The sequence below is a fragment of the Symsagittifera roscoffensis genome, chromosome 8 (genome assembly GCF_963678635.1).
Source record: "Symsagittifera roscoffensis chromosome 8, txSymRosc1.1, whole genome shotgun sequence".
Lineage (NCBI taxonomy): Eukaryota > Metazoa > Xenacoelomorpha > Acoela > Convolutidae > Symsagittifera > Symsagittifera roscoffensis.
In genome coordinates, this window is record NC_087069.1 from 17,820,160 (window position 1) to 17,832,892 (window position 12,733).

Genomic DNA, 12,733 nt, shown 5'->3' on the forward strand with positions numbered 1-12,733 from the left:
GAGCTTATTTTTGAAATTGTTTTTTGGTTTTGAAATTCTTTGTGTTTTAGCTGTTGTAATATTGAAATCATTGTAAAAACTTTACGAGCCAGTACGTTTTTTTGGCGACAAACTGCTGACTTTCTCGTGATTTCAAACTAGAACCGCCAAACGGAAACTTTTAGTTTCCTTCATTCTCTATCATTCCGTTCAATTTCAGCCATAATTTTCAAAAACATTTTTTTTTAGATTCAAGGATGTTAATTGAAACTGCTACTAATTTCGAAAACTCAGAAAAGATGTGTTCACAAAAAACATTATCGCAACAAACTAGTCTGAGAACAGTCTCGATCACTTACCAGTTTGCAAAATTGCTAGAAACAGCAGAAAACTCTTACAACCGACCATTTATGAAACGATCTGAAAATTTATTTAATACTTTTGTAGCTGCTGAATGATATTTATATAACTCAAATGGGTTAGTTGGTTGTTATAAAGGTTTCCATTAAAGTCCCATCTTAGACATTTTGCCCCTCTTAAGCTTAGCGGCACATTTCGCTATTTGGTCAACTAGTTTTTAAAAATAAAAAATCAGTTTTTTCATTACGAGCACTGGATAGGAGCACAATTTTGTGTCTGTATGTTCCTGGACTCCAGAGACAAGTCTTTAAACATGTGAAAATTTTGTCGGAACGATCAAAAGAAAGTAAAGAACAAAAGAAGAACAAAGGGAGCGTCCTTTCTGCGGAATCCGCTTACAATGCACAAAATGAACAGTTTGGCCTCGTAATGTTAAAGATGCAAAAATAGGCCATAAAAATAGTGGTTAAATACGTGTCGGATCTTCAGTACAAATGACCGACATTGGCTTTTTGAAAACAATAGGTGCCTCGGTAAAGAATTGCTTATTACGAAAAAGTCACGACTAAGTGTACTAAGTTTATAAAAAAGATTGCCATCAGAAGAAAAGTTTTCAAATGAAGTTACTCCAAAATTCAAGTTGGATTGCTTAGCGACAGAATTTGATCCGACCATTGATAATGGGGTGGAAATTTTGTCTTCGGGCATGTTTTGACTTTTTTCACGCGAAACCAGATGCCAGATATATTCACGGAAATGGTCAAGTGATACCATAAAAAACCTATTCGAATCCTGGTTCAAACAACCTTTAAAAACTCTGAACTCTGAAACTTGTCTTAGTAACGAGAAAAAACGAAGACCCTTTACTAATCGGACGAGGACCATTAGGGGGGCTTAAATCGAGTAGAGGCTATCCAGGGCCACCGAAAACCCTTAAACTTTTAGAAACCCTTCGACAGGATTTACCCAACACAGCCGCAAAAAAGCTGTTTCCGTGGTGATTTTTTTTTCGGGTTTCTCATATTTTTGTCTCAAATCCGGTAAAAACTATCAAAAAAAGGTTTGGTTAACTTTCCTTTCGTCCTTGTGAACTTTCGACTACCAATATTGTGACACAGTGAGAGCATAATTTTCTCACATTGCTTACTGTTTCAAATCTTGTTTTAATTGAGGCAATGTTCAACTGATATTTTGAAAAATCTGAGCCTGCAAATTTCAACAACCATACTCTGGCAGTATTTATTTATAGAAAAATGGAATAAAGCAAGCAACTTCAGAAACTAAATATCATGATTCAAAGATTATCATTGTTTTGTTTTAGTTAGAGATCTTCTTGCTGACTACGACTTGCAATGCCCTCGTTGCTTTTTTTGATTATAATAATAAGAGAATCGCAATAACTGCTTTCTGCGTCGCTATTTAGATCGAGCACCGTAGTATTATCCCTTTCCTTCCGGTTTTTTGAGAGTTTACAAGGGGGGTTTTATTTGAATGGTTTCTGGATCACTTCTAGACTGCCTGCTAAGTTTCAATTCAATGCCCGCTGCGTGTATCTTCACATACTCATAACCGGATCAAGAACTACAATTTTACTAAGGGTTGCAGAATCTGAATAGCTTCCTGTCCAACTGAGGGCTCCTTCCCGGTCATTTTCAATTACGATTGCAGCATCAAATTTATCCTTAAAAGTCTCAAAGTGACCAAAGGGAAGAGTTGTTAAGCAATCGTGCAAAAGGAATTGCTTTGATACGATTGATGACAGGGAATTTTTTTGACAGCAGTTGTTCAATTTTTTGTGTTTTTTGATTGAATGCCAATGAATTTTAGTTTTAAAAAAACTGGTTTTTGAATAGCGCTTCTCCAAGTTTTTTGTGAACCAATGGTTTTTGTGCGTTTCGGTTGGTTCCTCTTGCATTAAGTTTCTACCCCAGTCTTAAAAACCACAAGACCACAAGATAAAACAAAGAAATTTTATGTTTTCCCTGTCATTTTTTAATGAGAATTCTTTTAATACCTTAAAGACAGTCACTATATAGGTTTTTTGTAAGTTATACAAGCAGTAAAAACCAAAAAGAAGATTGCGACGTTTTGGTTTCAGCCCTACAAATTTTTTGGCCGCATTTCCACCCTGCTCATCTTTAAACTGCAAATCAACTTCTCTTTTGAATTTTTCGTTAACCAAATGTTTTTGTGCGTTTCGAGTGATTCCTCTTGCACTAAGTTTCCACTCCAATCCAAAAAACAACAACCTATGATCATAAATTGAAAAAACTTTTTGTTTATCCTTGTCATCTTTATTGAGAATTCATTTAATACGATAAAAATAGCCAGTTTATTTGTTTTTTGTTACTTATACAATCAGTAAAAACTAACTAGAAGATTGTGACATTTTCCCACCCTGTTCATCTTCGGCCACTTTTCCACCCTGTTCATCTTTAAACTGCAATCCAACTTTATCATTACCCTCGTTGTTTAGTATATAGATTTTGGGCTAGTTTAGAAAATGAAACATTTTCTCCAGTTTTCTGAGATCGTCATACACACCCAAAGTTTAGTCGCTGTATACAAATCTTTCTGTATCTCAATAGAGCAGCAGGAGGATGAGGTTGGGTTTCTTTTCTTATTAAGAAACTGCAACATGATAATTTTCGCGAGACACAAATTGACTGCACAAACGATTGTCAATTTATTTCAATTTATTACGGTAACATGAGACAATAACAAGATTTTCATCAAGTATCTCGAACGGTTTCTTCGAACTTTCGCACAGCCTGGCATCATATTGTTTTCATTCCAAACAATGCTTAATTTTCATCTGTTACCCTTCAACTACATCATTTTATCACATACAGATTTTTATAAGCTCTTGTTGAAGTTAGCTAAAAAATTATAAGGATCGTGGCACAATGAAGGCGAAATTTTGCATAGTGCCACTTTAGAAATTAAAATTATTAATGTTTAAAATAAAGCTGGATTCATCGTGTTCATCAAATTTGGCCAAAAATTGTTGATGGCTTTAATACACTTCTTACTGTAAAACTACGAAATCCCGCACCGTGTCATTGACCCGACCATGTCAAGTGCAAATCCGGCTGGAACGTTTTCAAGACTACATCCTCCCACAAATTACTTGCTATATAAAAGTGTGCACAGTCAGCACCGTATGTTTCGTAGCGCACTTCTCTCAGTTTCTCGAACATCGATGCGAGTAGAATCACCTAAGTAGTATGGCAGAGATCGTGGCAGTCGCCGATCGTGTAGCATCTCAATTTATTGATTACTTTATGTGCATGTTTGTATTGACTCTGACCAACACTTATTTCTTAGTCTGCCAGTTGGCAGTTGGTTAATCCACGCTTATCTTGTTATCAATCTCAGCTTTTATAATCAATCAAAGCTGCCAATGTAAGCGTAAGTGTAGTATCCTGTTTTTTAGAGCAATTTTTTTTCAGTTCTAAATATTCTTTTTGTAGAATACTCTTTCATCATTTCAATAGTATCCGCTAGTAATTTCACTAGCGTTGTTGACAAAGATGAAGGAATGAGATGAAACGAATCTATGAAACGCATTTTCTCATAATTTGTTTGTACTTTCCCGTAAGCGTTCTGATCCATACCGAGATAGCCAAAAATATGTAATTTTCTTGAGTGCTGGGAATCACGGAAAACTCGTTATTGGTGATGCTTTTGTTGGGGCTCTAAGATTGCACTGAAGACCGTAGATGGTTAAATTATGGGCTATGACTGGCACGAAGTTTAATGTAATTAGATTCACTTTGCATTGTGAACCACCCAAGAAACTTGTCAGAATAGTGACACTGATCGAATAGAGCCTCATTGTCTTCAACCAACTGTTCTTCACAAACGCGTCTCGTCTTTTACTTATGTTAGTTGCAGAGAAAGTGTAGTGCTTCCTCTTTTCGGCATAGAACTCTTTCGACAGTGTTTCTATTTTGTTGATTAGTGACTCCATCACATCGGGTTCTCATTTTAGATCATATCTCACAACATCTGGTTTTCCATGTTCACCCACAGAAAGCCAATATCCACAGTGTTGATGTTGCTTCAAGATTTGTGTGTAGCACTCAGATGGATTAGGTTCAAGTCCGGCGACATCCACGAGCAAGGGTTCCAGATCGAAACATACAACCAGCGTTACGAACGCGCGATTGGCTTTTTTTTGAGACGATGCTGATACATTTCTGATTTTGCCATTATCATTTGGGTCCTTCAACTTGGTAGCTTATAGATTGGTGTTTATTTAGTATGTTCTGCGAAGAGAAAGAGTGCAAACTTATTTGGCGTTTCTCGGTTCTTTTGCGGTAAGATTTTTTTTCGAATTTTTGTATCAGGTTAGCGAGATCATTTACGAGAACATAGTGGTGCTCTGATCCGTCAGCGAGTCGAAAAAATTCCATGGCAAAATAACAGTTTATCGCTTTTGAGACACGAATAAGCAGCAGTTTTAACGGGTTCAATTGAAAAACTTTTTTCTGGACAAGAATTTTTTTTCAACCAGCACCGGAACGGAAGACCGGAAGAAATTTGTCTGAACATAACTCAATTGTTCAATTTGGTTCACATCCAAAATTCCAAGTCTCTTTAAAATTGCATCTTCATTTTTTCACTGTTCAAGTTGTAGGTCTCAACTTTGTTTTCGTAAAATTAAGACACAATCGCAGAGAAGCAAATTGAACTTTATGCGGTAGCCTGCTACAATACCTGATAGTAGAAATTTGTAATGATACTAGTCAAACTGTAATTTTGTTTCTATAATTAAGCCGGAATGCGTAAGCAGCTCCCTGCTCTAATGTGAGAAATTTTGGCAAAACGAATCGTTACTGTCAGGTTTCAATCAATAGTCCATATGCTACCATGACAAGAGGAGCAGTTCACTGAGCTCAGCATATGTTCCACCATCTAAATTTTTCGTCTCTTGTCAGTCCATTACAGTCCAGAACAACCCTCGTAGAGTTCAGGTAGAGCATTGTTTGGACATGGACCGGAGGAGTTATCGTCGGTTCTCATAACGTTTTTTTGTAGATATTCGCCCTGTGTTCAAGTTTCAGTTCGTCGTTTACTAATTTTTTTCTCAACAAGCAGTCAATCAAATGTCAAGCATCTCATCTTCATCAACGACAAATGAAGCGTTTTTAGCTTTCTATTATAGCCGCCTGGTACGTCGAAGAATTCTGTGCTTCATCAATAGAGGGCCAAAGTGGAAGGCCGTGACTGTCATGCATATGACTTTGATAGTCTGCATTGCTCAGAATGACTATATTGCAAAACATACAGTGGCTTTCTGCAATTTCCAGGATCGGTTTGCAAAAGAGAGTTCTCTCCAGAATGCAATGGTGTTGAAAAATTCTCTCCAAAATGCAAGTCTGCGAAGGTTCTTCTTGGAGCACAGAATAGCTCCTTTTAGCTTGCAATCCAAATATAATTTGCTGCGGAAGAAAGAGGCTTTGTTTTGTTTTTATTAATTTTTGACACTTGAAAGAATATAGTCTGAGTTCAGGTTTATTGTTAATCAGAGAAATTTGTCAAGTTTTTTAATAACCAGAGAAACTGTCAAAGTCTTATATCAGTCGAGAATTTTTGAAGTTGAGAAAGTAAAACCGAATCGGGTAGTTGATTTTTTTGCTTTGAGATTTGATCGGTTGCTAACCAATTTTCTGTGGGTTTCAGAGTGCAGGGGTCTTGATTGTTGATTGATTGATTGAATGATTGATTGACTGTTTCATTCCGTTATAGATTGTTTCAAACCCCGTGTTAGGGAAGCAATTACAACATTTTTAGGGCTATATAAATTTTTCAATTAACATTCACTTTATGTCCTACTAAATGCTTTCTTTCCTTTGGTTTAGAAAGGCAAATCTTTCCATGACAACCTTTCCGAATAACTTTCCTAATCTTTCCCTATACATTGACAAAGATCTCCACGCCAACGCAAACTCATAGAGGAAAACGGTTGGTGCCTCAAATATTCATGTCAACTTAGAGTAGAAAAAACTGACTCAAATACAAACACTGTTTTCACAACTTTTGTGTCCATATGCGTATGGACATGCGTGAATGATTGACTGTATATGTGCATGATTGTTTGTTCATGTATCAATGTATGTAATCTATTGGTCTTTTTTTATAATTAACGTTTTTGGAGACACTTCAGATCGACTCCATTGATTTTGGAAAATTGAGGCATGGCCGTTTAATTTAGCGAGCATTAGCTACTTCGTATGTGTTTGCTCCTACGCACCTCGGGAATGGCTACCTCTCGGTAAGAATTGATAAGATATGAATTTCCTTAAAAAAGATGTGACTTTTTCAAGAAAAAAATTGTATCATTCGATTTTCAATGATGTCCAGAAAAAATTTAGAAATATATTCAAATGTCAAAAACAAACAAAATTTTAGAATTTTCTACACAATTGTTACCCTAAAATATCAGTTCCGGACTTTAAAAGTCAATAAAAGTGTAACAAAAAGGCTGCAAAGATTAATTATTGACTAATTAGAGCAAGCATAAACCTAGAAAACGTTAAAACTTCAATCGAGAAATTGGCATGAAAAAAAGCAAATTTCCTAGAAATTTTGATTTTGGTACAAATGAAAAAAAAACAAGTTGTCCCAAAACAATTTTGCCTCCAATTTTGAAGAAACCATTTTCTATCAATATCCATGATCTTCTGATCGTAGTTAGAACCCATGTTCAATTTTCGAAAAAAAAAACACAATGGTGTTGACTTTTTTCTCCTTTGTACAGAAAATTTGCTAATTTTTCAATTGAAACTGATATAAATACACCGTATTAATGCTTTGTTAAGGCTGGAAATCCTCTCTGTTGCTTGGGGTCAGATCTTGCTAACCCCATAGAATATAAATCATAACGAGAGAGAGACAACAGAGGGTGCTTAATCGAAACCCATAAATATGGATTGATAAACGGCTTGAAAATAAAGGGGCCTGCCTTTTTAGATTTCTTTTTGAACAAAAAGCTTTAATTTTCCTGGGACATCTAAATTGGGTTCGACGGTAAACAATGACAATTTTTTTCCAATCAATTAGCAGAAAAATTGTAAATTTTTCTAAAAATTTTTTTGAACATTTAGACACAAATTTAAGATTTAGAAGACTTTTTTTTCTCAATTGCTTGAAACCAAAAAAACTTTTTTCTCTATTTATTCTATCAATTTATTCTACTTCTCTATTTCACTTGTGACATATCACTTCATATAACAATTTTCAAGGCAAAAAAATAGAAACAGATATTAAAAACTAAGGAGCAAAAACCATATCCAACTAAATCAAAAAACTTCCAACTGATACAATATCGATGGAACCAAAATTTTTTGACTTTTCACAGATCCCTTAATGGCAGTTTATGTGTTTTCGGCGCATAAAAAGTCATAATCGGCAAAGATTTAAGGGATAATGATGCTGTGACTGCTCGGAAGAAGAAGACTGCTGTTGGGCGTCTGCTGGCCATGTCTTATCTCGTAGAGTCTGGCAATGCAATCGACTCAATATTTCAAAAAAAAAATTTTGGTCTGCCATTTCTCTGAAGTACACTTCCTGGTTTTCGTAGTCGGGGATCAACTGACAATCATAGTCAAGTAGTCTTTTTCTCGGCCAAAATTCAAATGGTTAGAGTCTGTGACATCAATGGGCTTCAGCAAAGAATAGCTTTTAGTCACACAACAAGTCTTTTAGACCTTTTTCTGTTCTGTATGAAGATGAAAGCTTAATCTTACGAAATAATGGGCGGCATCATAAGATTTTTCGTGACCATTCGTCGATTTCGCTGCTCCGTCTTGGTTCAAGATCTATTCCAGGACTGTCAACTAGCTGACGCATATTCCGTTCCTACTGCACATCTATTGTAGACTCGCTGACCTAAGTTTTGTACACAAAAGCACTATCAAGAGAATTAAATGAAACTACTTCAAGTGGAGTTGCCCTTTTTGAAGTTTTTTTGATGATTTCTGTTCTTGGTGACTACTTTTGTTCAGTTGATCTAGGGAGATTGAACTAAAGTATTGAATGCTTTCAAATTCAGCATTCAATTTTCTTTTTCAAAGTTAGTGGTCTATGATTTGATCAGGTACCATAAATCTGGAAGTGTAAGTGTTTAGTAATCTTTTAGGGCTCATACAACACTGAAGATCAATATTTCAAGTAAACCAAATGCCGACTATTCATGATATCCTCAGGACAAAGTGACGTGAAGGTTTGAAAATCAAGGAGATATCAGTTTTGTCGCCAGATCAAAGTAGTTAGTTGTATGACTTAGAAAGGGCTTGCCAGCAAATATGACAGAAAATTCTAACCGCAAAACTAAATAAATGTATCCACTGAAGCTTAAGGCATGCCAAAGAAACAAAGCACCTCGGTTCAGCTATCCGCCAGCTGAATTCCTTATAAGTCCACAAATTGTTTTTTACCTAAGACAGTTGAACAAAATCTCCGTTAGCCTACTATGAAAACGCTTTAAAGTGATAGACTTTTGCGATGATTTTCGAGATATTTCTTTAAAAGAACAACGCATAGTCAGAATAAATTTGTATAAAAAGATTGATAATGGGTTGTTCAAAGTGTATCGAACAGTTTTTCTGACTACTAACTAGTTTGATTTCTTGCAAAAAATTATTCAAAGTAAAAATGGTCGAAGTATCAATTGGTGAAAAAAAAGGACTTCCACAGCAGGAAACAAAAAAACTCCACAAACGACGACATAGATCAAAACAGACAATTTGCTCAGTTAAAATGTAACAAGGATAACGGTGACAATACAGAAAAAAATTCTTACAAAATTGTAGAGTGGCTTGAACAACCCTGAATTACTAATTTTAAATAATCATCAAAACGATTATAGCAATGTATCGACCAATAATTTATCGCCTGAGTAATTTAAACAAAATTTTAAGTTTTTCCTTTAGAACATTGAACCCGATGTCTGTGAAATTCCTCCTTATACTAACTTTGCTTTCGCGGTCCAATCAATTCATTACCTTTTTTGTTCCCAATCTCTAGTCATTCGACAACAACATTTCGTAGTTCTCATGGAAATCACAAAAAACGGCCTTGAAGCAGTTAGGAGGATGATCATTAGATATTTTATTGTGTCCTGCCTTCTTTTTTTGTTTATTGATTTGATCATCGAAGGCAGCAAAAACATCTATCAAGATGACTGATGAAAAAATCGAAAGTTGCTGAAAACTACAAACTTGACCCTGACGGAGCCTCTGTTTGAAAAAAAAATGCCGCAAAACGGCTTTGCTTTGACGATTCTATCCATTCAGAATCAAGCCGATCTAATAAACAATGCAACCATAGATTGTTTCATTAGAAATTAAAATGGGGATAATACTGCAGATTTTTCGAAAATCATTGACCAGTAAGTGAGTGGTTATGGTCGTATAGATTTCCATCAAATGTTTTGTTTGCCTAAATTATAATAAAAAAATGGAAACTTTAAGAACTAATTTTAGAGCCTGAGACAACACTAGCATTAAATGTTGCAAAAAAACAGTTTAGAAAAATGATTTATCAATCGTTACAGAAATTATCAGCATTACAAATTTATAAGATGATATCTCTAAAAAACATTTATCAATGTCAATTACCTTGAATCTGCAGAAAATTTGAGTGAAACTATAGCATAGGTTCGAAAAAGTCCAAACAAGACTAAAAAAGTTGATTGGATTGGCTTGTTCATCAGTATTTGACTTTTTCATAAAAATAAAATCTCATTTATTCGCACAAAATTGAATCATACTGTCCAAGACGATCTGCTAAAAAAAATTAACCACTAGCTTGATCGAATAATAACCAACGAGTTCGTGGCTGGTCTTTGGTTGATGCGTTCAATAACATTAAAGTTTTGTCACGTTTCAAAAGTGTTCTGATTGTTAACTTAACAGAAAAAAGGCTTCAGAAGTCAATGATTCAAATGCTTGCATCAACTACTGAGGTCAGTAATTTGCAGACTAACCGTTTTATTTTTTGATTCAATTCATAGAAACTTTTTATCTATTTTTCTATCGTATTTTTTGATGCACGCTCGTTCTCTCAAGAAAAGTAGCTAGCGGTGCATCAAATTTCATTTCTTTTGAAATGGTGCAAATGACCAATTCAAATGAACAATTCCATGTGAAATCTCCTGAATAGATCTGAAATCAAATGCCATAACATAAGGATAATTATGATTAGCCGAACTGGTTCCATAACTAATGTTTAGAACAAAATCTAGAGCTTCCAATGTAATATAGTATTTTTTTTGTTATCAGTCAGTGAGAAAGGAGTACCTGCATTGCTCAGGTAGTTTCGTTCAGCCAAAATTTTTTTTAATGAAACGGTTTCGTTTGATTTGCACCCAACTCTGCTTAAATTGTACTCATTGCCACAGTCATTCACCGAACAGGCTCTTTGGTATAAACATCTCTTTTGTTCGCCAGCTTTGTTCACCTATTCTTGGTAAAACATTGAGGTAAATGCAGATTGCTGGTGTTTTCAATCAGTTTTTTTTCTATTGATGATAGTACAAACTTTATTACTGCCATTTGCGCACTTGTTGGTTAGACTCAGTGGTTTGAACTTGGTAGTATTTATCTTGATGCTCTGACATAATAACAGATAAATTAGTAGATTAACTCAGGGAAAATCTAACTGCAACACCAGTAAGTAGATGCCTGTCATATAATAAGAAATCACATGCACTTTTACGAAAGAAACGGAAATCGCCAGATGCAGGTACGATCCGCTTACATTCCGCCCGATAGCACCATCAATACCTGATGACTAATCTTCATTTTATTTGCTTTGTTTGTTTTGCATCCTTACCGTGTGAGAGTTCGGTCTCAATGAAAGCTCTTTGTGCAAAATTGGCATTTATTGTGATATTTTTTTCTCTATTCAGGAGCCTTGTGCATGCGGAAAAAAAATGAAATGTGATATGGGGTGTCTCGTTTTGCTGCTCCTTTAGCTTGAGTTCGCAGGACATAATCATAATTTTAATTGATGCGTGCTACACTCTCCAAGGGAGTTTATTGAGGGAGGATAAACTTGCTTCAATCTCCCAAATTTTCAAATCCGTGCACGGGACCATCATGTGATATAAATGCATCAAACTTTTTAAGTGAACTTATTTTCAAATTTAACGAGAAAAAGAGGTTTTTCAAAAAACATTACAGAGTTGTGAGCTTCAGTTGCTTATAAATTAGTAAACATTTTGCACTCATTGAAGCGCTTCATCAGTGGAGTTCGTTTTGTTTTGAATTGAGAACAATAGTTTTTCTTTTTGTTGTTTATTTCGTCTTCGGTAAAACCAGCTACATTTTTTTGAAAACATTTTTTACTGTGTTTTGCATGGCTTGTTTCGGTTTCTTCTTCCGGATTTATCTATCTATCGAATCGGTTTCTGCTTGAACAAGTAATTCTCTTCCAATGCGCTTTTCTGATGATACTATAAATTTCCGAGCTCATGGAAGGGCTACTTGTCCAATAATCACAGCCAGAGCGCCGTTGTCTGTAATGTCGTGAGTATTGTGGCAGGTACAATTAATTGTGAAAGCGCGCGTACATTTTCCTAGTCAGAAAATTTTTGAAACTCTAAAGTAAAATCAATTTCAATCCTCAGAAACCGGTACCAGGCTACCAGTTTCTCCTCTTGATTCAATCGCAATGCTCTGCATTTTTATCCCGAATATTTTGTATAATTCACGTTGTTAAAAAATTTGAAATGCCTTGGTTCAGTACTGTGAGCGTAAATATTTTTCCTTGTTCGGTTAGTCATAAGGAATCTTATCAACGGTGTTCTGGTGCCACCCGCAATCTGATAAAAAATGATGTCTATATAGATAAACATTTTTTTGGTTCCAGCAGAAACAACAATAGTGTAGTTGGAGATAAGATTTTGTGCTGTGGGTGTGCTATGGATATGACTGGATCTTTTATAACCAATATGCTAGTCTGTTCCATATCAATTATCTTTAAAAACTAGTAGCCTGCGAATTTGTGGACTCTCAAATGTAATTACTTGTCAATATTGCATCCATATTAAGAGATGTTTGGTAATGGGGTCAGTGCTTTAAGTGAAATTATTGAGAGCAACCTTCCGATTGATTTCGTTGATGCATTTTTGGACTAATTTCCTTCCTTTTGTATTTCAACTGTATCTCCATCATATGGTCTAGATATTTTATCTTTTGACATCTTTTAGGCATGTTTTAATTTTTGTATAGGAATCCATTTTGTTATCTGTTACATTGTTAAAATGAGTGAGAGCTGTTTTGATGCCAAGGCAATTCTCTATTCGCCCTGTAGATCACTTTTTTTGCTCTTCAGAATTTGAAAACTCGCTAATGTTGTTTGAGGCTGATCAGGCTGATCAAAC